The 23,214-nt window shown below is 36.2% G+C and overlaps 1 non-coding gene across 1 annotated transcript; it reads right to left on the reverse strand.

The window, feature by feature from the left end:
- Positions 1-21,392: 21,392 nt before the first annotated feature.
- LOC128280984 (small nucleolar RNA R71) lies at positions 21,393-21,499 on the reverse strand. Its single transcript, XR_008271201.1, has one exon. It is a non-coding gene; the product is annotated as a small nucleolar RNA R71 (small nucleolar RNA).
- Positions 21,500-23,214: the final 1,715 nt, after the last annotated feature.

Consider the following 23,214-nt stretch of genomic DNA (forward strand, 5'->3'; position numbering starts at 1 on the left):
ATTCTTGTTAACACTTTTGAGTGAGAGTTTGATAGATACCATGAGGTTAAACTTCATGACATTGTAAGCTTGTAAGTTGGATGATGAAGTTCATGCTTTGTGAAGGTAAATGGGGTAGAAGGAGCATTCGCCATAATGAAAATATATGAGATAGTCATAGTCATCCTTATGATTGACCCTTGCACCTATATGTATATATGTTTGCACATGATGTATTGGCATGACATATATACTATTTCAAGGTATATATTTGCTTGTTATGATGTTTGGTTATGAAGTACATGAGAGATGTGTATTGAGCTACAATATGTAATCGTTAGTTAGTAAAATGTATGCTTTTTTTGTGTGGTATTAAGTGCATAATTGGCCTCAACATGGACATGCATATTCGGCCACATAAAGGGGGGGTTGGTGTGCATGCATTGGTTAGAGGCAAGCATATTGATGCCTATTCTTGGCTTGGAAATTTTAGCTAAGGAGAGTACTAACTAATGTGTTGAATTGATTAGTGATTTCGTACACATGTGACTCTAATGTCTAATGTGTATAAGGGCTAAGTACCTTGAGCTTCACTTTGATGTTTGAATGAATTGTATTGAATTGCTTGTTGTGCTTAAAAATTGTGCATGACCATAGTGTATTTGAGCTAAAGGATGGCCATATGACCATTTAAACTCCTTGTCATATTCGCCATAAGCTATCATAATGAGATTTTAATAAGTTAAATTTGTGTGAATTAGCTCAAGAGCTTAGAGGACCACAGTTGGATAAGGGAAAGGAAAAGTGATTGAATAGTCGTCGAAATCGCTCGACAACATCCAAGGTAAGTCTTGAGTAATGACCCTACTTGAATTATATTGAAATCATGCTCCTTGTGTGTGGCTATTGAGCCGAAATTGTAAAGGTTTGATAAATATTTTGTGTTTGAGCCTTAGTAACGAAAATGAAATATGGATGTGTCGTGATTATTGATATATGTGTACATGAGCATTTGAATGATACCGGGCTAAGTCCGAAGGCATTTATGCTAGTGATTATGTCGGGCTAAGACCAAGGCATTCGTATGAGTTGTTATATCCGGCTAAGACCAAGGCAATTGTGCAAGTTACCAAACCGGTTAAGACCAAGGCAATTGTGCTTGTGGTTATATCGGTTAAATCCTCAAGGTACGTGACTCGAAATGAGCAATCTTGCGGTAAAAATTTCAGTTTATACACTTGTGAAAATTCCAGCAATGAGGTATGTTCGTATGTGCTTGAATTAGTTGAGTCCTTACAAATAAGTATTCGCTCAGTTGATAAACGAGCTACCGGCCTTTGGCTAAGTTGTTCTTTTGTGTATGAACATAAGGGTCGGTAATGTGAAGTAAGTATGATTATGAGAATGTGTATTAATAAAGTGATTCATTTAGTTATGTAAATGTAATACTTTAGTCAAAGCTGATTTCATTACTTGAGACTTACTAAGCATTAAAATGCTTAACCCGTTGCTTTGGCTCTCTGTTTTATAGATTTTGCTCGTTAGCTATCGGATTCGGGATCATTGAAGTCGAAGTCATCCACACTATCAAAGCCCCCATTTTGGTACAATTTTGGTTGAACTTTGAAATGGCATGTATAGGACTACCCTTTTGTTGTAGGTCATGTACCTTTCGGTTTTGTGTAAACTTGGATAGCCATGCGAAAATGGCTTATATACGTTTTTAGCATAGTACTATAAACGTTTCTATGTTGATCATTATGAGGTATGGAATTGTTTTGAAATGATTAGCCATTGGAATGGTTAATCATGATCACACTTTGTGCTATGTATGCAAAAAGGGCCAATTGAATCATGGAAATCATGAAATAGGTAAGGCCTACCTTAAAGGCAGACGCTGACAGCAGCAGTGATGTGGATGTGAAAAATCACTAAAAATAGTAGGAATGGTATTAAATATTGAATAAATTATGTAAATGAACCTTGATGAATCTACTGTCATATGGAAGAAACGAAACGGTCATATGAGTTGTATGTTAAGAGATATTAAAGTTCTCGTGAAGCAGGGCCAGAACGGTTTCTGGATCCCCTGTTTCGACTTTGGAAATTCATTGTAAATTAACCAGAGAGAATTAGGAGTCATTCCATATATGTATAGATTCCTCTCTGAGTCTAGTTTCTATAGAAACAAACGGCATCAGTATTAAATCTCTGAACAGGGAGATATCCAATTCGTAATGTGTGAAGGTCAGTGTAGTCAAACCCTGGATTAGGGGAGACTTTAACTAATAAACTGTACTAATTGGCCCAACCAAAAATTCTAGAAAAAAATATCTTGATGGACTTATGAGTCTAGTTTCAGGGAAAAATTACGAAACTGATTTTCGAGCTTTAAAACTCAAGATATGATTTTTAAGGCGACAGTGATGCAGTGACCAGCTAGTCTGCAAAAAAACAATTAAGTTAAGTCTGTGTGCACCTTGTGTTCGACTCCGGTAACGGACTAGGGTACGGGGTGTTACACCCACGGTACAGGATAGCTCATCAAACACAGAATAGTATTATCAAGCCAGGACTCAGGTCACTCATCATCATCATTAGTAGCTTTGAACTCTTTGGCACCATGTTTTCTGATTTTATCAACAGATGGCTTTCGTAATCTCAGCAGGTCACTTACTTGAGGTATAGCAGGTATCAAAGATGGATTAGTCGGGGGTGGAGGTTGTTGTGTAGCAAGGTTAGTCTAGATATACTAAGTAAACCAGTAATTCATCATTTGGAAAAAGGCTTGTCTAGCCTCTCCTTTCTGGTTACTCGAAATTGGTCGAGAATCAAGCGGTGCTATCCTTTGCGCCGGAGCAGACGCTACGCTCTCGACATCATCAACTACAGCTCTGTCGAGATCCATTTACTATATGCAAACACATTTTCAAATGTCAGAAGTCATCACACTATCACAGTATATAATATGGCATGTTTAGCTAGACTCACACGCGCTACATTAGTCCTAGAATCGACTAAACCGTAGCTCTGATACCAATAAAATGGAACACCCCTAGCCTATATTCGTCGCCGGATTAGGGTTATGACGCATTACCGATCATATTACAATTCATACAAACACACATTATAACACAGTTCGAGATTTATAATCACATCAATGTTTATAATAAAATCAAATATCAAAAGTTAAAAAAAATTATATCATTCACAACATAGCACAAATAAAATATAATCCAAAGTATATCAAAACAACTTATACATATACTGAACATCTAACACATCAACAACTTCATTATTGAATATTAAACCTATTTTTATATAAGACATGCACATACACAAGTTAACAATAATTGATAAATCACATTGATCTTGTTTTGCTAACAAATCATCATCAACTTTTTGAGCGTCACAAATTTGTTGAATAAGTAATGGTCTTGCTTTTAACCCAGCTATTATCAAACCATCATCAGACATAGCCATATGCGCATTCATTGCATGCAAAGCGAATAATGATTTTTGGCTTAGAGCATCAGCAACAACATTAGCCTTCCTTGGATAGTAGTCAATTACATACTCGTAGTCTTTTAGCAACTCTAACCACTGACGTTGTCTCAAATTCAAATCTTTCTGAGTCATCAAGTATTTTAGGCATTTGTGATCAGAATAAACATGACATTTCTCACCAAACAGATAGTGGCGCCATATCTTCAATGCAAACACAATAGCTGCCAATTTTAAGTCATGTGTCAGATAGTTCCTTGCATGTGGCTTTAACTGTCTCGAAGCATAAACTATAACTTTGTCTTCTTGCATCAAAACACAGCCCAAACCATTTAAAGATGCATCACTATAAATAACAAATTCTTTACCTGATTCTAGCTGAACTAACACTGGAGCTTCGGTCAAAAGGGTTTTCAACTGATCAAAACTTTTTTGGAACTTTTCTGACCACTCGAACTTAACATCTTTCTATAATAGCTTCATCATTAGGGCTGCAATCATAGAGAAACTTTTTACGAACCGTCTATAATAACCAGCAAGTCCTAGAAAACTTTAGACCTAAAAATTTTACTCGAATCAACCCAAATACCCGATGTTGATACAACATAGCCTTAAAAATTGACTTTGTTTAACTAGAACTCACATTTACTGAACTTCGCATACAACTATTTATCTCGCAAAGTCTATAACACAAGTCTCAAATGTTCGGCATGTTCAGTTTCATCATGGAAGTAGATCAAACTGTCATCTATAAACACAACTACAAACCGATCCAAATATTGTGTGAAGATCCAATTCATCAAATCCATAAAAACAACAGGTGTATTAGTAAGTCGGAAAGGCATAACCAAAAACTCATAGTGCTTGTACCTCATTCGAAAAGCAGTCTTTGGTACGTCGAAGTCTTTAACTCGCAACTGATAGTAGGCTGATCTCAAGTTAATCCTTGAAAACACTGTGGCTCCCTTTAGTTGACGAAACAAATCATCAATTCGTGACAACAGATACCTATTCTTTATAGTCACCCTATTGAGTTGTCTATAGTCGATGCACATTCTCATAGTTCCATCTTTCTTTCTCACAGACAACACTGGTGCACCCCAAGGAGAAAAACTCAGTCGCGCGAAACCTTTATCTGTAACTTTTGTAACTGAGCTTTCAATTCTTTTAATTCAGTAGGTGCTATTCTATACGGAGCTATCAATATCGGAGTCATTCCCGGCACTAACTCAATACCAAACTCTACCTCCCAAATAGGTGGCAAACCCGACAATTCGTCAGGAAACAAATTCAGATACTCTCACACAACAGGTACTGATTCAATGTTCCTTTCGGCCACTTTACTATCGAGCACATAGGCAAAATAAGCTTCGCAACCTTTTCTCACATATTTCTGAGCTAACATCGAAGAAATCACTGTTGGTAACCCATTTAGATCATTAGATTCAATCCGAATAATCTCATCATTCTGGCACCGTACATCAATAGTCTTTCTCTTGCAGTTTACAATAGCATCATGCAAAGTCAACCAGTCCATACCTAGAATTATGTCGAACTCATCAAATGGCAACAACATCAAGTTATCCGGAAAGCACGAATCTTGAACCATCAAGGGGCAATTCTTACACACTTTGTCAACCATAACACACCGCCCAAGGGGTTTGACACTCTAATCACAAACTTAGTAGACTCAACAGGTAGAGTCTTACTGAATACTAAATTCTCACACACAAAAGAATGAGTTGAACCAGGATCAATCAATGCAATTACATTAGTATCATAGAGAGTGAATGTACCAGTAATAACATCTAGGGATGAAGCCTTCTCACGTGCACGAATAGCATAGGCTTTGATAGGTGCACGAGCCTTAGATCTAATCGATGTATCTTTAGTCCCTCTCTAACTACTACTCACATTACCCAGGTTTCTGGGTGGTCTACCTCAAGCTGCAGTATTACCCGATCTCGTATTCTGTATTGGATTTTCTTCAGCTAACTCTGTACATTCACGAATATAATGATCCATCGATCCATATTTAAAATAGGCCCGATCATGCAATCTGCAACTGTAGGGATGTCGTTTATTGTAATTTTTATACTCAGGATGATTTGATCAGACATTACCCACACTAGCTACTGAGGTAGCTCTCGAGCTCATATGTGGTCTATTCTGATCCCGTCGAGAATAACCCAAAGTGCCTTTGGAACGGCTGAAATCATCTCGAAACTTTTTTGGTGCCGACTGGATTAACTTACTGAATGATCTCTTTTGAGAATCTCTAGCTTCAAAGTTAGCTTTTTTTTCTCTTTCCCGAGCTCTTCGGCTTTGCAGGCTCGCTCTAGTGCTACTAACTCTTTTATCTCAAGTATGCCAACTAATAGTTTAATGTCTTTGTTCAGCCAATCTTCAAATTTTTTACACATTATAGCTTCGGTAGAAACACACTCTCAGGCGTACCAACTGAATCTCACAAATTTCCGCTCATACTCTGTCACGGTCATCTGATCCTATTTCAACACTAGAAATTGTTTACGCTTTTGATCAATAAATCTCTGGCTGATATATATCTTACGAAACTCAGTCTAGAAGAATTTCCAAGTCACTCGCTCTCTCGGAACCACTGATACGAGGGTATTCCACCAGTGATATGCTGTGTCTCGAAGTAAAGATATGGCACATTTTAAACATTCATCCAGGGTACAGGACAACTCATCAAACACATAGATAGTATTATCAAGCCAGAACTCAGCTCGCTCAGCATCATCATTATCAGTAGCTTTGAACTCTTTAGCCCCATGTTTTCTGATGTTATCAACAGGTGACTCTCGTAATCTCAGCGGGTCACTTACTTGAGGTATAGTAGGTGTCAAAGATGGATTAGTCGGGGGTGGAGGCTGTTGTTCAGCCGGGTTAGTCCAGATATACTGAGTAAACCAATCATTCATCATTTGGTAAAAGGCTTGTCTAGCCTCTCCCTCCTGGTTACTCGAAATCGGTCGAGAATCAACTGGTGCTATCCCTTGCGCGGGAGCAGGTGCTACACTCCGGACATCATCAACTACAGCTCTGTCGGGATCCATTTAGTATATGAAAACATATTTTCAAATGTCAGAAGTCATCTTACTATCGCAGTATATAATGTGGCATGTATAGCTATACTCACACGCGCTACGTTAGTTTTAGAATTGACTAAATCATTGCTCTGATACCAATAAAATGTAACACACCTTGCCCGTATTCGTAGTCAGATTAGGGTTATGATGCATTACCGATCATATTACAATTCATACAAACACGTATTATAATACGTTCGAGATTTATAATCACATCAATGTTTATAATAAAATCAAATATCAAAACTTAAAAATAAAAATTATATCATTCACAAAATAGCACAAATAAAATATAATCCAAAGTATATCAAAACAACTTATACATATACTAAACATATAAGACATCAACAACTTCATTATTGAATATTAAACCTATTTTTATAAAAGACATGCACGTACACAAGTTAACATCAATTGAAATAAATTTTCTTACCAATCCCTTTTCTTTCATATATGCGACATTAATATATTAATGTATATGAAACTCATTTTTTTTTTGCATATTAACATAAATTAAAAACCAGCATTCGATCATAATTAAACTCATCTCATTTCTTTGTTTACTCGGTTAACATAGGTGAAATGTACATATTCGGAAACTTACAAGTAGCCATACCTATACATATAACATCCATATCATAAACACCTTTATACACATGTGAAGCATATAAAAAAATTTCAACTAATGTAATAAGGCCGAATATCATGTACACATATCTTAATATAATCCATAAGTGGACACCAAATTTATATCATGCATATGTCCTGATTTTTACCTAACAAATACATGACTTACCTTACTTCAATTAACTTCCATTATGAACCATATGACTGAATACATAGCATCTTCACAAACATCATATATTTTAGTTACACTTTCAATATAGGTTCAAAACAAGACCAAACCTATATATAGCCTAGTCGATTCATTCATGCCACATCCGAATTCAACAACCAACCACAAAATACAAACACATAACATAAATTATAGTCAACCATGAGATATTGCATAATAACTAACAGAACTAAAGTCATAGTCCAACAACCCGAATTTAAGCATGGAAGTTAAGCCATTTTCGCATCACCTTTATACATACACTTTTCAAAATAAACCAACTCCAAAGATAGTCTACACATGCCATAGATTTGATAGTTCGCTTATAAAGGTACCGAAAACAGTCGATAGTGTAAGTCATAAGCCAATAAACAATTCAATAATATTGTCTACTCATATTAGCTAAACGAATTACATTAACATTACCATGCTTGACCTCAAATCTAAAAATTCTATAACTAATACATTTTCATAGACAATTGCCCACCTTGGCCGAATACTCATATAGTCATTTTAACATATTATTAACCAACTTCCTAACCAAATAGTCATAATAAACCGTACATACATTTACTCATATACGCAACCTCAAGAATCATAGTATAACATCATATATATTACCTATATGGCCAAATATACCAAATCATATTTGCACATATTTAGCAAACATTTCAATGATGCACAAGTTATTCATTCACAATCAGAATACGCATACCATGTACACATATATTCTTTATTTGCATCGTACATGATTTAAAACAAATATTTAAAGTACTTACTTACCTGATCTCAAGTAGGTATCAAGTTAATTCATACCTGGCCATTTAGCTCATTTTACACATTTGAACACAACTTATCTTTGCCTGATGAACCATTCAGAATTGGTTAGGACACTCGGATAATCACACATATCGTACAATGCTAATATCCCAGACATGGTCTTACATATAATCACATATCGATGCCACTGTCCCAGACAGGATCTTACTCGCACACATATAATGCGTTGCTTTAATTATATTTTAAATGCTTTACTATTGTATGAATTATGATAAACCATTGTGTGTGTTCGACAAAGTTACAAGAAGCATAAAATCCCGGTTGAACCATAGGAATAGATAGGATGCAAATGTCATGACATTAGGGCTACCGAGGCTATGTGTAAGACCATATCTGGGATAGGGCATCATTATGAGATTTCGTGCAAGGCCATATTTGGGATATGACATTGATGTGATTTCGTGTAAGACCATAGCTGGGCTACTGGTATCGATATGAGGTTACATGTAAGACCATATCTAGGATATGGCATTGGTATGGTACTATATGTGTGAGATTCCCGAGTATCCTTTAGTATTCCAAGTGGTTCAACGGAAAAATTCAATGAGAATTTCAAAGTTGTGAAAGACTATGGTTTGTTGTAAATTGATACAGGTATGTACAAAAAACTCATGCTTAATAAGCTCGATATGTGATGAATTCTTCGTTAAGGCTGTGATTGAGTAAGTTTGATTATGATAATTATAATGACATTTATGTTAATTTATTTCAAGTTAAATGTATGTTAAATGTGAGTTTATAATGCTTATTATTTGCACGGAAACTTACTAAGCCATATAGCTTACTCCCTTTCTTTTCCCTTGTCTTATAGTGTCGCCAAGCTAGCTCGAATTTCGGGATCACACTATCAACTTATTATTTTGGGTACCAAGGAATTTAACATTTTAAGTTATGGCATGTATAGGGACATGGTTATTTTGTTATGTGTCATAATTGAATTGGCCTAATGTGTTGGCCTATATTGGTTGATAATTCATTTTGTAAATGGCCATAGAAAATTTGCTAATATTGGTTAAAGTATTTATGCATATGATAAGGTTTTCATGGATGTGAAAGCCCATATGATTGAAGTTGATAAGTATATGATGTTTGTATGTGGTAGATGGTAGCATGTGAAGAATGTGTGGATGTCTTGATTTTGGCTGAATTGGTTGATTGTAATTACTTGGATTGGTGTTATGTTTTGTTGTGTAGGTGTATGCATAAGGAGGGCGGCAAAATAGCTTGGTAAATAGGCTTGTTTTTGTCCACACGGGTAGACACACGGGCGTGTGTCTAGGCTATGTGTGACACACGACTTGCCCCATGGGATTGTGTTCTGGCCGTGTGTCCCTTGCACCTTAACTGTTGTAAAATAGAATTCTCAGAATTGAGCACATGGGCAGAGACACGGGCGTGTGTCTCAGTCGTGTGGATAACACAAACTCAGGCACGGGCGTGTGCCTTAGGTGTGTGAAGTCTGCACCTATTTTATGAAAAATTAGGAAAATCAAATAGACCACACGGTCAAGCACACGTGTGTATGACTTGGCTGTGTGACTTCAATTTATTCTTTGGTGACAAATAGAGAGTTACAAGGGTTAGGGACACGGGTGTGTCCGACCACATAGCCTGCCTACACGTGCATGTGGATCTTAAAACATGAAAAATTTTCTAAGTGTTGTGAAATTTTCCAAAGTTCTTGGTTTAGTCCCGAACCGTTTCCAATTTATCTTTTGGGCATCGTAGGCTTGTTTTAAGGCTGATATGAATGTAAATGAAAAGATTTAAATTTGAATGGAAATTTACGTCTTGATTTTGTATGGTTGCATGTGTATAAGTTCGATAATGCCTCATTTCCTGTTCCGGTGTTGAATACGAGTAAAGGGTGTTACATTCAGAGCTACGATTTAGTCGATTCTCAGACTAACATAATATGTGTAAGAGTCTAGCTATACATGCCATAAATGAATTGTAATAGTGTAATGACTCTTAACAATTTTAAATTGTGTTTTCACATAGTAAATGGATCCCAATCGAGCTGAGGCTGATGACGTTGAAAGTAATGCGCCGGCTCCTACTCAAGGGGCAGCGCTGTCTGATAGCAGACCCCCAATGATTAGTCAAGGAGAAGGTGGTTCTCCACATGATGAATGAGTGATATACAGAATTTGTTCGAACAAATCTGAATGCCCAACCTCCTCCACCCCTACCTATTCTTCGATCGGTTCCTGTAGCTCCACAAGGTATGGAATTTGTAAGAATGAACAAACCCTCGGTTGATAAGATCCGGAAGTATGAGGCTGAAGATTTTAGAGCTAATATGGATGATGATCCCGAGAGAGTCGAATTTTGGCTCGCAAACTCCATCAGGGTATTTGATGAGTTGTCCTGTACATCGGATGAGTGTTTAAAGTGTACCATCTCACTTTTGAGAGATTTTGCATATCACTGGTGGAATACACTGGTATCGTTGGTTCCAAGAGAAAGGGTTATATGGGAGTTCTTTCAATAGGAGTTCCGAAAGAAATATATTAGTTAGCGGATCGATCAAAAATGTAAGGAATTTCTTGAGCTAAAACAGGGTCGTATGTCAGTGACCGAATATGAGCAAGAATTTGTCAAGCTTAGTAAATACGCTCGAGAGTATGTTTCTACCAAGGCTACTATGTGCAAAAGGTTTGAGGACGGATTGAATGAGGATATTCATGTGTTAGTTGGGATCTTAGAATTGAAAGAATTTGTGGTATTGGTCGAGCGAGCCTGTAAGGCCGAAGAGTTGAATAAAGATAAGAGGAAAGCTAATTGTGAAGCTAAAGATTCTAGGAAAAGACCAATGAGTAAGTCATTTCCATATCATTCGAAGAAATTTAAAGAAATGTATTCCCGTTCGAATGTATCAGTTGGGTATTCCCACAGAGACGGCGGGAAGCAACACTCGAGTTTTAAATTTCAAGCCACTTCAATGGCAAGTGTGGGTAATGTGAGGCCTAACAGACCTGAATGTTAGCATTATGGCAGACGTCATCTCAGTGATTGTAGAGTGAATGATCGGGCTTGTTTCAAGTGTGGCTCCCAAGAGCATTTTATCCGAGATTGTCCTAAAATGGCTAAGAAAGAAAAATATCAGAGTGCAAGGCCAACTAATATTACTAATAGGGGTAGGCCACTGAGGAATACCGAAAATGGAGCTAGTAGTAAAGGTGTGACAAAGGATACAACTATGAGATCCGAAGCTCGAGCACCCGCTAGAGCCTGTGCCATTCGTGCTCGCAAAGAAGCGACATCTCCCATTGTTATCACTGGTACTTTTTCTCTCTATAATACTAATGTAGTTGCATTGATTGATCCTGGATTGACCCATTCTTATGTTTGTGTGAAATTGGTAACTAATAAAAGCTTGCCTGTAATATCTCGAATTAGGGCCTAAACGGAACAGTGGTTTCGTGACCACAAATTCGAGGTAGAAATAACTATTTTATAATTATTTTGATTTTTATGATATGATTGCATGATTGTGTGAAAATTTCGTGATGAAATCCTATGCCTAAAGTGCTTAAATTGAAATTAGGGACTAAATCGAATAATTTGCAAAACTTGCATTCTAGGAGTTTTTAGTATGAAATTGCTTTGGAATATTAATGAGGAGGTCTTAAATAGAAATTTGACCAATTTATAAGTCTATGGACAAAAAATTCGACATGGATGGAATTTTTTTGAAAGTTTAGTAGGAAAGGCATTTTGGTCATTTAGTTATTAAAATGAATTAAAAACAAAATTAAAAGCCAATTTTTGTCCATCTTCTTCATTAAGATGAAATTTCAAGGGTTCTCCATAGCTAGGGTTTGTTTCAAGCTTCCAAGCTCATAGTAAGTGATTCCAAGCCCCGTTTTTAATGTTCTTTATGTTTTTGGAATCCCGGTAGCTCGATTAAGCTTATGCTAGCAATAATTCAACCTAGGGTTCATATTTGGAAAAATAACCATAGGTGAAATTTGTGTATTTTGCTATTTTATGATAGAATATGAGGTTTTACATTATGTTAGACAACTCGATTTTAAGTGAAAACGAGTAAAAGGGCTTAATCGTTAAAAATACCTAATAGTCATAAGTGCATGTTAGAGTATGAATTTGATGTTGCTATACAAGGGAAAAATGAATAGCATGTCATAAAACATAAGAATAAGGGATGGAGTTTAATTCCCGAGCCTAGGGGAAAAAGTGTAATTATGTAAAAGTTTAGGGGAAAAATGTAATTTTGCCAAAGTTCGTATTAAAGACTGTTTTGATGAATGTATGTATTAAATAAGATTAATTTGGCATTATAGATAAAGAGAAACGAGATTCAAGTCGCGATCGAGGGAAAAAAAAGTTTACGAAGAATAGGCTCGATTGGTAATATTTTGTATCGAGGTAAGTTCATGCGTAAATGTAGTAACATAATTGTTATTTTAAGCAATTTAATGTTGTTTATATGATATGATGCTTATTATTATCATGAAATGTTATGTTTTGTAGTTATTGTTGAATAATATGTAATTATGTGAATTATTTGATAAGTATGAACTATCACCGAAGTATCGATTTCGATATTCCGTGGAAGACGGCAAAGATGTGTAATCAAGGAAAAAGCTCGTTTGAACCTTGGGAATATATTAGAATACAAGTGACATGTCACTAGGATATTTGAGTTCCGAACTCGTTGAGTTGAGTCCGAGTTCGTGAGATGTAACTAGGCATCCGAACTTATTGAGTTGAGTCTGACTTCACTTATGGATGCAAACGCTCGAGCTCGTTGAGTTGAGTCCGAGTTCAATTATGGGCGGGTTACATGGTAGATTGGCTACATAAGTTCCGCAGGCTATTGAGTTTGTCTAGCTGCGGATATGGCACTTATGTTCATGAAATCCATGTATTCGAATTATATTCTGATGTGTTCAACGGGTGAATCTTAAGTGAATGAGAAGAATACCTAAAATGAAGGTTATATATTGGTAAGTGTGGTGAATGAGAATATTTGATAGGTATGTGCTTAAATCCTCGGGTTGGGAACTTGGTATGATGAAATTGTAGAAAGATATTAAATGCAAACGAAACACGAATGTCTTGATGTTGTTTATGAAAATGATGTTTTATGTGGAATTGCATGATTATGTTACTTGCTATTTGCATGTGAACTTACTAAGCATTTATGCTTACCCCCTCCTTTTCATTCATTGTAGTTGTTGACAAGCTGGCTCGAGAATCGGGATAGGTCGAAGACTCGTTCACACTATCCGAAGGCCTAAATTGGTAAAATGGCTTGTGTATTTTGAATGTGGCATGTATGGAAAAATACTCACTTTGTGTAAATGATTTTATGACATGGTTATGGTTTGGTAAGAAAAGGGTTTGTGAATGATTAGCCATTGGAATGGCCAATCTAAATCATATTTGATGCCATGTATGTTTAAAATGCTATTTAGTCCATGGAAATCTATAGTAAAGTGAAATTTGTTATAAAACAGAATATTGCTGTAGCAATGATGTGAATTTGAAAAATCACTAAAAATAGTAGAAATTGACTTAAATGATGAATAAGTTAAGGAATCGAAGCTTAATGAGTCTATTTTCATATGGATTGAACAAAACAGGTATATGAATTATATTTTATGAGATATTTGAATTTTTGTGAAACAGGGCCAGAGTGATTTCTGGATCCCCTTATTAAGTATAGTTTTAAGAGAAACAAACGTCATAGTCATTGAAATTCCATACAGAGATAAATCTGATTCGTAATACACAGAGGTCAGAGAAGTCGAACCCCGAAACAGGGGAGGCTTTAACTAATAAACTGTACTAATTGGCCCAACCAAAAAATTCTAGAAAATACTTAGTAGATAGATATATGAGTCTAGTTTCAGGAAAAATTTACGTAATTAGATTTCGAGTTTCGGAACTCGAGATATGAATTTTTAAGCGACTATAACACAGATTGCCAGCTTGTCTGGAAGTTTTAAAAATAAATTGTTTAAGCTGTGTAAGTAATGAATTAAGTCTGTTAACACCTCGTATTCGAATCCGGCGATGGTCTCGGGTACGGGGCATTACATTGCCTATTGAGTTGTCAAACCCCTTAGGCAAACATGTATTAGTCGATAGAGTTTGCAAGAATTGTCCCTTGATGATTCAAGGTCACTGTTTTCCGGCTGATTTAATGTTGTTGTCATTTGATGAATTTGATGTTATTTGGGGTATGGATTGGTTGACACTGCATGATTCCATTGTGAACTGTAAAAGAAAGATTATTGAACTAAAATGTGAAATGGTGAAATTCTTCAGATTGATTCAGATGAGTTAGGTGAGTTACCTATTATGATTTCTTCAATGTCTGTCCAAAGATATGTAAGAAAAGGGTGTGAAGCATATCTTGCTTATGTGTTGAATGTAAAAGAGTTGAATTGAAAATTGAGTCAATGCCGATAATTTGTGAATATCCAGATGTGTTTCCAGAAGAGTTGCCTGGATTACCACTAACCAGAGAAGTTGAGTTTGGTATTAATTTATTACCAGGGACCTCGCCGATATCTATTTCTCCATATAGAATGGCTCTGACTGAATTGAAAGAATTGAAAGCTCAGTTGCAAGAGTTGACGGATAAGGGTTTTGCAAGACTGAGTTTTTCTCCCTGGGGTGCTCCAGTGTTATTTGTAAAAAAGAAAGACAGATCCATGAGACTTTGTATTGATTATCGACAGCTCAACAAGGTGACTAATAAAGAACAAGTATCCTTTACCGAGGATTGATGACTTTTTGATCAATTGAGAGGAGCGAAGGTATTCTCAAAGATTTATTAAAGATTTGGCTACTATCAGTTGAGAGTCAACAAGTCGGATGTGCCGAAAACCACTTTCAGGACAAGGTATGGGCACTATGAATTTCTTGTTATGCCTTTCGGACTAACTAATGCACCTGCCATTTTTATGGACTTTATGAATAGAATCTTCTGACTATATTTAGATAAGTTTGTGGTTGTGTTCATTGATGATATCTTGATTTATTCTCGAGATGATTCCGAGCATGCTGGGCACTTGAGAATGGTATTGCAGACTTTGAAAGATAAGAAGTTGTTTGCTAAATTCAATAAAAGTGAGTTTTGGCTCTAAGAAGTCAGATTTTTGGGGCATATTGTTTCAAGTGATGGTATTCAAGTTGATCCAAGTAAGATCTCGACAATTGTTTATTGAAAATCACCTAGAAATGTATCTGAAGTTAGAAGCTTTTTGGGCTTAGCCAGTTATTATCGATGATTTGTCAAAGGATTTTCGATGATCTCTACTCCTATGACTAAGCTGTTGCAAAAAGATGTTAAGTTTGAACAGTATGAAAAATGTCAGCAAAGTTTTGAGAAGTTGAAAGCATTATTGACTGAGGCACCAGTATTAGTACAACCTGAGTCGAGAAAGGAGTTTGTGATTTATAGTGACGTGTCACCGAATGGATTGGGATGTATGTCAATGCAAGAGGATAAAGTGATAGCTCATGCCTCGATACAGTTGAAACTGCACAAGAAGAATTATCCGACGTATGATTTGGAATTAACCGCCATTGTGTTTGCTTTAAAAAGTTAGAGACATCACTTGTACAGTGAGAAATGTCATATCTTTACTGATCATAAGAGTTTAAAATACTTGATGACTCAAAAAGATTTGAACTTGCGGCAACAGAGATGGCTTGAGTTATTGAAGGATTACGAGCTAATAATTGATTACCACCCGGGTAAGGCAAATGTGGTCACCGATACGTGAGTAGAAAGTCTTTGATTGCTTTGAGAGCATTGAATACACGATTGACTTTGTCTGATAATGGTTGGATTCTAGCCGAGTTGAGAGCTAGACCATTATTTCTTTAACAAATTTGTGAAGCTCAGAAATGTAACAGTGATTTGCAAGCCAAAAGAGTTCTTTGTGAATCGGGTAATGATTCAGATTTTCATATCGTATCCAATGATTGTTTGATGTTCTGAGGCAAAATTTGTGTATCAAAAAATGATGAACTTATTCAGAAAACTCTTCATGAAGCACATAATGGTTGTTTATCTGTGTATCCGGGTAGTATGAAAATGTATAATGATTTGAAGAAATTGTATTGGTGGTCAAGTATGAAACGAGATATTTCAGAGTTTGTTTTGAAGTGTTTGATCTATCAACAAGTGAAGGCTGAACACCAAGTACCTTTGGGTTTACTTCAGCTAGTGATGGTACCTGAGTGGAAATAGGATAGGATTACTATGGACCTCGTAACTAGGTTGCCATTGACTCCGAAAAAGAAAGATGTCATCTAGTTTGTTGTTGATAGATTGACGGAATCAACTCATTTTATTCTGGTACATACTGACTACTCACTTGATAAGTTACCGGAATTGTACATCTCGGAGATTGTGAGATTGCACGAAGTGCCTATGTCTATTATTTTAGATAGAGATTTGAGGTTCACTTCGAGATTTTGGAAGAAGTTAAAAAAGGCTTTCGACACTAAGCTAAACTTTAGTACCGCATTTCATCCGCAAACTGACAGTCAGTCTGAAAGAATGATTCAGGTACTCGAAGATATGCTCCGTTCTTTTATTCTAAAATTCGAGGGTAGTTGGGAAAAGTATCTACCATTAGTCGAGTTGCCTTTAACAACACTTTTTAGTCGAGTATTAATATGGCACCTTATGAGATATTGTATGGCCGTAAGTGCCGAATGCCTTTGTATTGGACCGAGCTTAGTGAGAAACAAATTCACGGGGTTGATTTGGTTAGAGAAACTAAAGAAAAAGTACAAGTAATTCGTGACTGTTTGAAAGCAGCTTCAGATCGACAAAAGTCATATGCAGATTAGAAAAGAAAAGAGATTGAATTTCTATTTGGTGATGAAGTATTTCTGAAAGTATCTCCGTGGAAGAAGATTCTGAGATTTGGTCGTAAAGGCAAGTTGAGTCCACGTTTCATTAGGCCATACGAGGTTATCGAAAGAATGGGGCCAGTGGCATATCGGTTATCTTACTGATAGAGTTGGAAAGGATTCATAATGTGTTTCACGTGTCGATGTTATGTTGTTATCGATCAGATCCCTCCCATGTGATTTCTCCATCAAAGATTGAGATTCGACTGGATATGACGTATGGTGAAAAACTAATCAAGATCTTAGCTCGAGAAGTTAAATAGTTGAGAAATAAGAGTATAGCCCTAGTAAAAGTGTTATGGAAATGACATGGGATTGAAGAGGCAACATGGAAACCCGAGGAGGCTATGAGAAAATTGTACCCAAACCTATTTTCGGGTAAGATTTAGGTCCTAGTCAGAACAGTAGTTTCGGGACCACGAATCCAACATATAAATTTTATTACATTTTCATGGTGTACAATTTTATGGAATGATTTAATGAAAATTTCGTTCAAAAATTTTGACCTTTGGGCACTCTATTTAGTCAAAAGGACTAAATTGTAAAAAGTGCAAAACTTGAGTTCTACATGCCAGAGGTGTCAAATTGTTATGAGATTTTAAATTCAAGGTCCTTAGATGCTAATTAGACCATTTGTTAAGTTAGTGGACAAAAATGGACATAAGGTAAGAGAAATTTCATGTTTTAAGTTAGGGGCATTTTGATCATTTGGCTAATAAATGAATTAAAAAATCAAATTAAAAGCCAATTTTTGTCCATCTTCAACCCTTGGCCGAAAGTTTCAAAGGGGAACCATAGCTAGGGTTTGTTCATCTTTTCAAGCTCGATTGTAAGTATGTTATTGCCCCGTTTTTAATTCTCTTTACATTTTTAAAGTCGTTATCACTCTATCTATCTATTTCTACCATTAATTTGAGAGATGATTGAGGTCTAGGGTTTGACCCATGTTAGATACTTGTGTATTTTGATGTCTAATAGCAGATTACGCAAGTTTAATGTTTGATAAACAACTTTGCTAGGTGATTTTTGATGAAAACGTCAAAAAAACCAATTTGTAAAAAGATTTCAAAATGTGTATAAAAGTTTAATGGAAAATGTGCTCTGCTATAAGCTTGAAAGAGATTTTTCTATGCTTGGGTTTTGATGAAATTGCATAGATTTCATTTTACGAACCTAGAGACTAAAATGTAATATATCAAAGTATAGGGGCAAAAATATAAATTTTCCATAATGTGAGTTTTGGACTGAAATAAGTAATGTGATTAATAAATAAGTTAAATTTTCTATTCTAGATTAAGAGAAACGTGGTTTAGACCTAGAGCGGGGGGAAAGCAAAGTACTTGACTATTAGGTCCATTTCCTACTATTTTTGTACCAAGGTAAGTTCTTATGTAAATAATGTGTTGCTTTAATTATATTTTAAATGTTTTACTATTGTATAAATTATGATCAACCATTGTGTGTGTTCGACAAAGTTAGAACAAGCATGAAATCTCGATTGAACCTAAGGAATAGATAGGATACAATTGTCATGGCATTAGGGTTACCAAGGCTATGTGTAAGACCATATCTGGGATAGGGCATCATTATCAGATTTCGTGCAAGACCATATCTGGGATATGGATTGATATGACATTTCGTGTAAGACCATAGCTGGGCTATTGGCATCGATATGAGATTACAGGTAAGACCATAGCTGGGATATGGCATTGGTATGGTACTATGTGTGTGAGATTCCTGAGTATCCTTTAGTATTCCAAGTGGTTCAACGGGAAAATTCAACGAGAATGTCAAAGTTATGAAAGACTATGGTCTGTTGTAAATTGGTACAGGTATGTACATAAAACTCATGCTTAATGAGCTCGATATGTGATGAATTCCTTGTTAAAGTTGTGATTGAGTAAGGTTGATTATGAGAATTATAATGACATTTATGTTAATTTAGTTCAAGTTAAATGTATGTTAAATGTGTGTTTATAATGCTTATTATTTGCATGGAACTGACTAAGCTATATAGCTTACTTCCTTTCTTTTCCCTTGTCTTATAGTGTCGCTAAGCTAGCTCGGATTTGGGAATCGTCGGAGGCTCCATCACACTATCAACTTATTATTTTGGGTAGCAAGGAATTTACCACTTTGAGTTATGGCATGTATAGGGACTTGGTTATTTTGTTATGTGTTGATAAACCGTAATTTATACATATTTTTATCCCACGCTTAGCTCATTTATGTATGATTTCTCCTTAGATTTGGTGAATTCGATGCTTCTAATTCTTTAATTTCATGTTTTATACTTAGATAAGCACAGGAGAGTAAGAGGAACGAGAAACGAGCCGAAAACGGAGAAAAAGGGCCAATGTGGGAAATCAACACAGCCTGAACTTCCTTACACAGGTAAACCACAAGCCCGTGCCTATGTAACAGCCTTGAACACAGATTGAAGAAATCGCACACGGGCGTGTCACACGGGCGTGTCACCCAAGTTTAGTTCTATTTGGGAAAGGCCACTCTTGAGGGCTTTTAGGCATTCTAAAGCCTATTTAAACACCTGAGGAGGCACTGATAAGACACACAGAGGGTAGGAGGCAAGGAATTACTCAAGGAAAGCGGATTGATCCATCTCAGAAGCTGGATTCATCGTCAAGACTGAAGATCTCCCTTCAATTTTCTTCAGGAGTTTTGGGTTTTCTTTTTGTTTTGTTATCTTTATTCTTTTGAGATGTTTTCTTTCATAATTATGAACTAAACCCCCTAAATACCTAAAGGGAATGAAACCTAAGACGGATCTTGTTATTATTATCTGAATTGTATGATAAATATTTGACTTGTTCTTAATTATGTGTTCTTAATTTTTGGTTTAATATTCCAGGATATTGATTCAAGTTAATGCGCTTATTCAGAGGAGCAAAAGTCCCTGTCTAAGAGTAAATTTGTCGTAATTAAGCGGAATTGATTGCACGCCTAGAGATAGGATGACAAGATTTTGCCGGATATCGGTGAAACCTAATAAGGGAGTCCATAGATCGAGTTAATGCAACACTAGGGTTTAATTAGAAAGAGATTTCAATTAATCAACCTAGGGTTAGACATTAATAGTCTCGAGAGAGATAATAACATAACTTAGGGATTTCTATGGATAAAGTCAAATGAATAAATCGTCTGATTCAGAGTCAAATAATAAGTGAAGTCTAGGTTGATTTGTCCTTGGGATTGTCTTAATCAATCGAGTTTTCCCAAAAGCGTTTCCCCAATTTTCTCTCTGTGCACCATTAGTTTAGTTAATTAGTTTAGATGAACATATCCCTTAATTTTTAAGCTAGATAATAAAAAGAAAGTAATTACTAGTACTCTTGGTTCCTTTGGGTTTGAAAATCCGGTCTTGCTAAAGCTATACTACTGTTCGATAGGTATACTTGCCTTCATCGTGATAATAGTTAGTTTCAAGAACGATTAATTATTAAATTTTTAAAACTTATCGCGAAGACCATATCAAGTTTTTGGCGCCATTTCCAGGGAACTAAGATATTAGGAACACTCGATTTTTATTGCTTTAGCTATTTTACTTTATTTGCAATTTAATTTTTTATTTTCTTTTCTAATTTTCTCTTTTATTCGCTTCTGGCAGGTTTTTTATAGTGTATGACTAGAAGAAACCCGTCGGGACCATTAGTTTTTGATAGTGAGATCGATCACACAGCTCGCAAAAATAGAAGAGAAATAAGGCGAAGCCTAAGATACACAGAGGAAAAGCAAGAGGATGACACCACAACTGAGGAGATGGCTAAAAATCAGGAAAATCCGCTACCTCTGCGATTGCTGCTGACCCAGTAAATCAAAATCATGCTCCATGCACTATGTATGATTATGCTAAACTGAATTTAACAAGAACTGAGTCAAGTATAGTTAGGCCTACTATTGCTGCAAATAATTTTGAACTGAAACCTAACACGATTCAAATGATATAGCAATTTGTTCAGCTTGATGGTTTGCAGGATACGGATCTAAACACTCATTTGGCGAATTTTCTGGAACTCTGCAACACATTTAAAATCAATGGCGTCTCTGATGATGCCATTCATCTTCAATTATTTCCCTTTTCATTGAGGAATAAGGCTCAATAGTGGTTGAACTCGTTACCACGAGGGTCAATCACTACTTGGGAACAAATGACTGAAAAATTTTTACTTAAATATTTTTCGCCGGCTAAAATGGCTAAATTGAGGAATGATATCTCTTCTTTTGTGCAGATGGATCTAGAGATACTCTATGATGCATGGGAGATATACAAGGACCTCTTGAGAAGATGCCCTCACCATGGCCTGCCCTTATGGTTGCAGGTTCAAACATTTCACAATGGCCTGAATCCTTCAACTAGACAAATGGTTGACGCAGCCACTGGTGGGACTATCAATAATAAGACACCTGAGGATGCTTATGAATTTATTGAGGAGATGTCACTGAATAACTATCAGTGGCAAGTTATAAGGATAAAACTGATGAAGCAGCCGGTGCTTTCAATCTCGATACGGTTACTATGCTATCTAACCAGGTAGAACTCTTAAATAAAAAAATTGACAGTTTGTGTGGTTCTACTCAGGTACATCCAGTGATGAGGTGCGATTCTAATAGAGGAGGAGCATACACAGAATATCAACCCTTCAACTCTAACAGCAAGGAGGAACAAGTTCAATAATGTGTAATAATTCTAGATCTCAAAATAACCTATATAGTAACACATATAATGCAGGTTGGAGGAACCATTCCAACTTCTCGTGAGGTGGTCAAGGGAATCAAAGGCCACAACATCCTCCAGGTTTTCAACAACCACCTTACCAACAGGAAAAGAAGCCGAACCTTGAAGGATGCTAACAAATTTTATCTCCGTGTCGGAAACTCGCATTCAGAATGCCTAAACAACACTTAAGAATCAACAAGCATCGATCCAATGGCTCGAAACTCAGATAGGCCAACTCGCCAAATTGATTTCTGAACGACCACAAGGTGGCTTGTCGTGTAACACTAAATCTAACCCAAGGGAATAGCTCAATGCAATTACCATTCAAGATGAGGAAGGGCTAGTCGAACCTGCACCAGAACCAAGGCAAGTTATTGTGGTAAGTAAAAGCAAAGGTGAGGTAGTCCATAGTGAACAAACACCGGTAAGTAAAGAGTACAAACCTTGTGTGCCATACCCCAATACGACAAGGAAAGACCGTACGACGAACAATTTGGTAAATTTCTTAAATTATTTAAAAAATTACATATCAACTTACCGTTTATTGAAACTCTTTCGTAGATGCCAAACGCAGCCAAATTCTTAGAGGAGCTTTTCACAAATAAGCAGAAGTTGGATGAGGCGTCGCATGTGGAGTTAAATGCAGTTTGCTCATCCATACTACAGAATAAGCTGGCCAACAAATTAAAAGATCCAGGGAGTTTTACAATTCCTTGTGTAATTTGTAGCTTAGATGTTAAAAATGCTTTGGATGATTTAGGGGCTAGTATCAATGTCATGCGATATAAATTGTTTAAACAGCTAGGTCTTGGGAAACCCAAATAAACTAGGATGAGCATTCAGTTAGCAGACAAAACAATCAGATTTCCTAGGGGTATTATTGAAGATGTACTCATTAAAATTGACAAATTCATATTCCCAGTTGATTTTGTTGTTCTAGACATAGAAAAGGATAGTGACGTGCCTTTAATTTTAGGAAGGCCCTTTTTAGCAACTGCTAGAACTATAATTGATGTTGGTACAGGTGAACTCACACTTCGTGTGGGTGATGAAACAATCACTCTTCAAGCTCAAAATTCAACTAATGCTAATCATGTGGTGCAACTTCCTTGCAGGAAATACGTTCGAAAAGCATACATGAGCCTTGTTCAAATAACAATAAATATCCCATCTATGAAGAACAAAGGCTACAAGTTGAGGAACTAGATGAATGGCGGACATAGAAACTGAGAGCACACGGTAGACCAAAACCACCTCACGACGAGCTCAATATTTCACCAAAACAACTTAAGGTTGGAGAC

The sequence above is a fragment of the Gossypium arboreum genome, chromosome 9 (genome assembly GCF_025698485.1).
Source record: "Gossypium arboreum isolate Shixiya-1 chromosome 9, ASM2569848v2, whole genome shotgun sequence".
NCBI classification, from domain to species: domain Eukaryota; kingdom Viridiplantae; phylum Streptophyta; class Magnoliopsida; order Malvales; family Malvaceae; genus Gossypium; species Gossypium arboreum.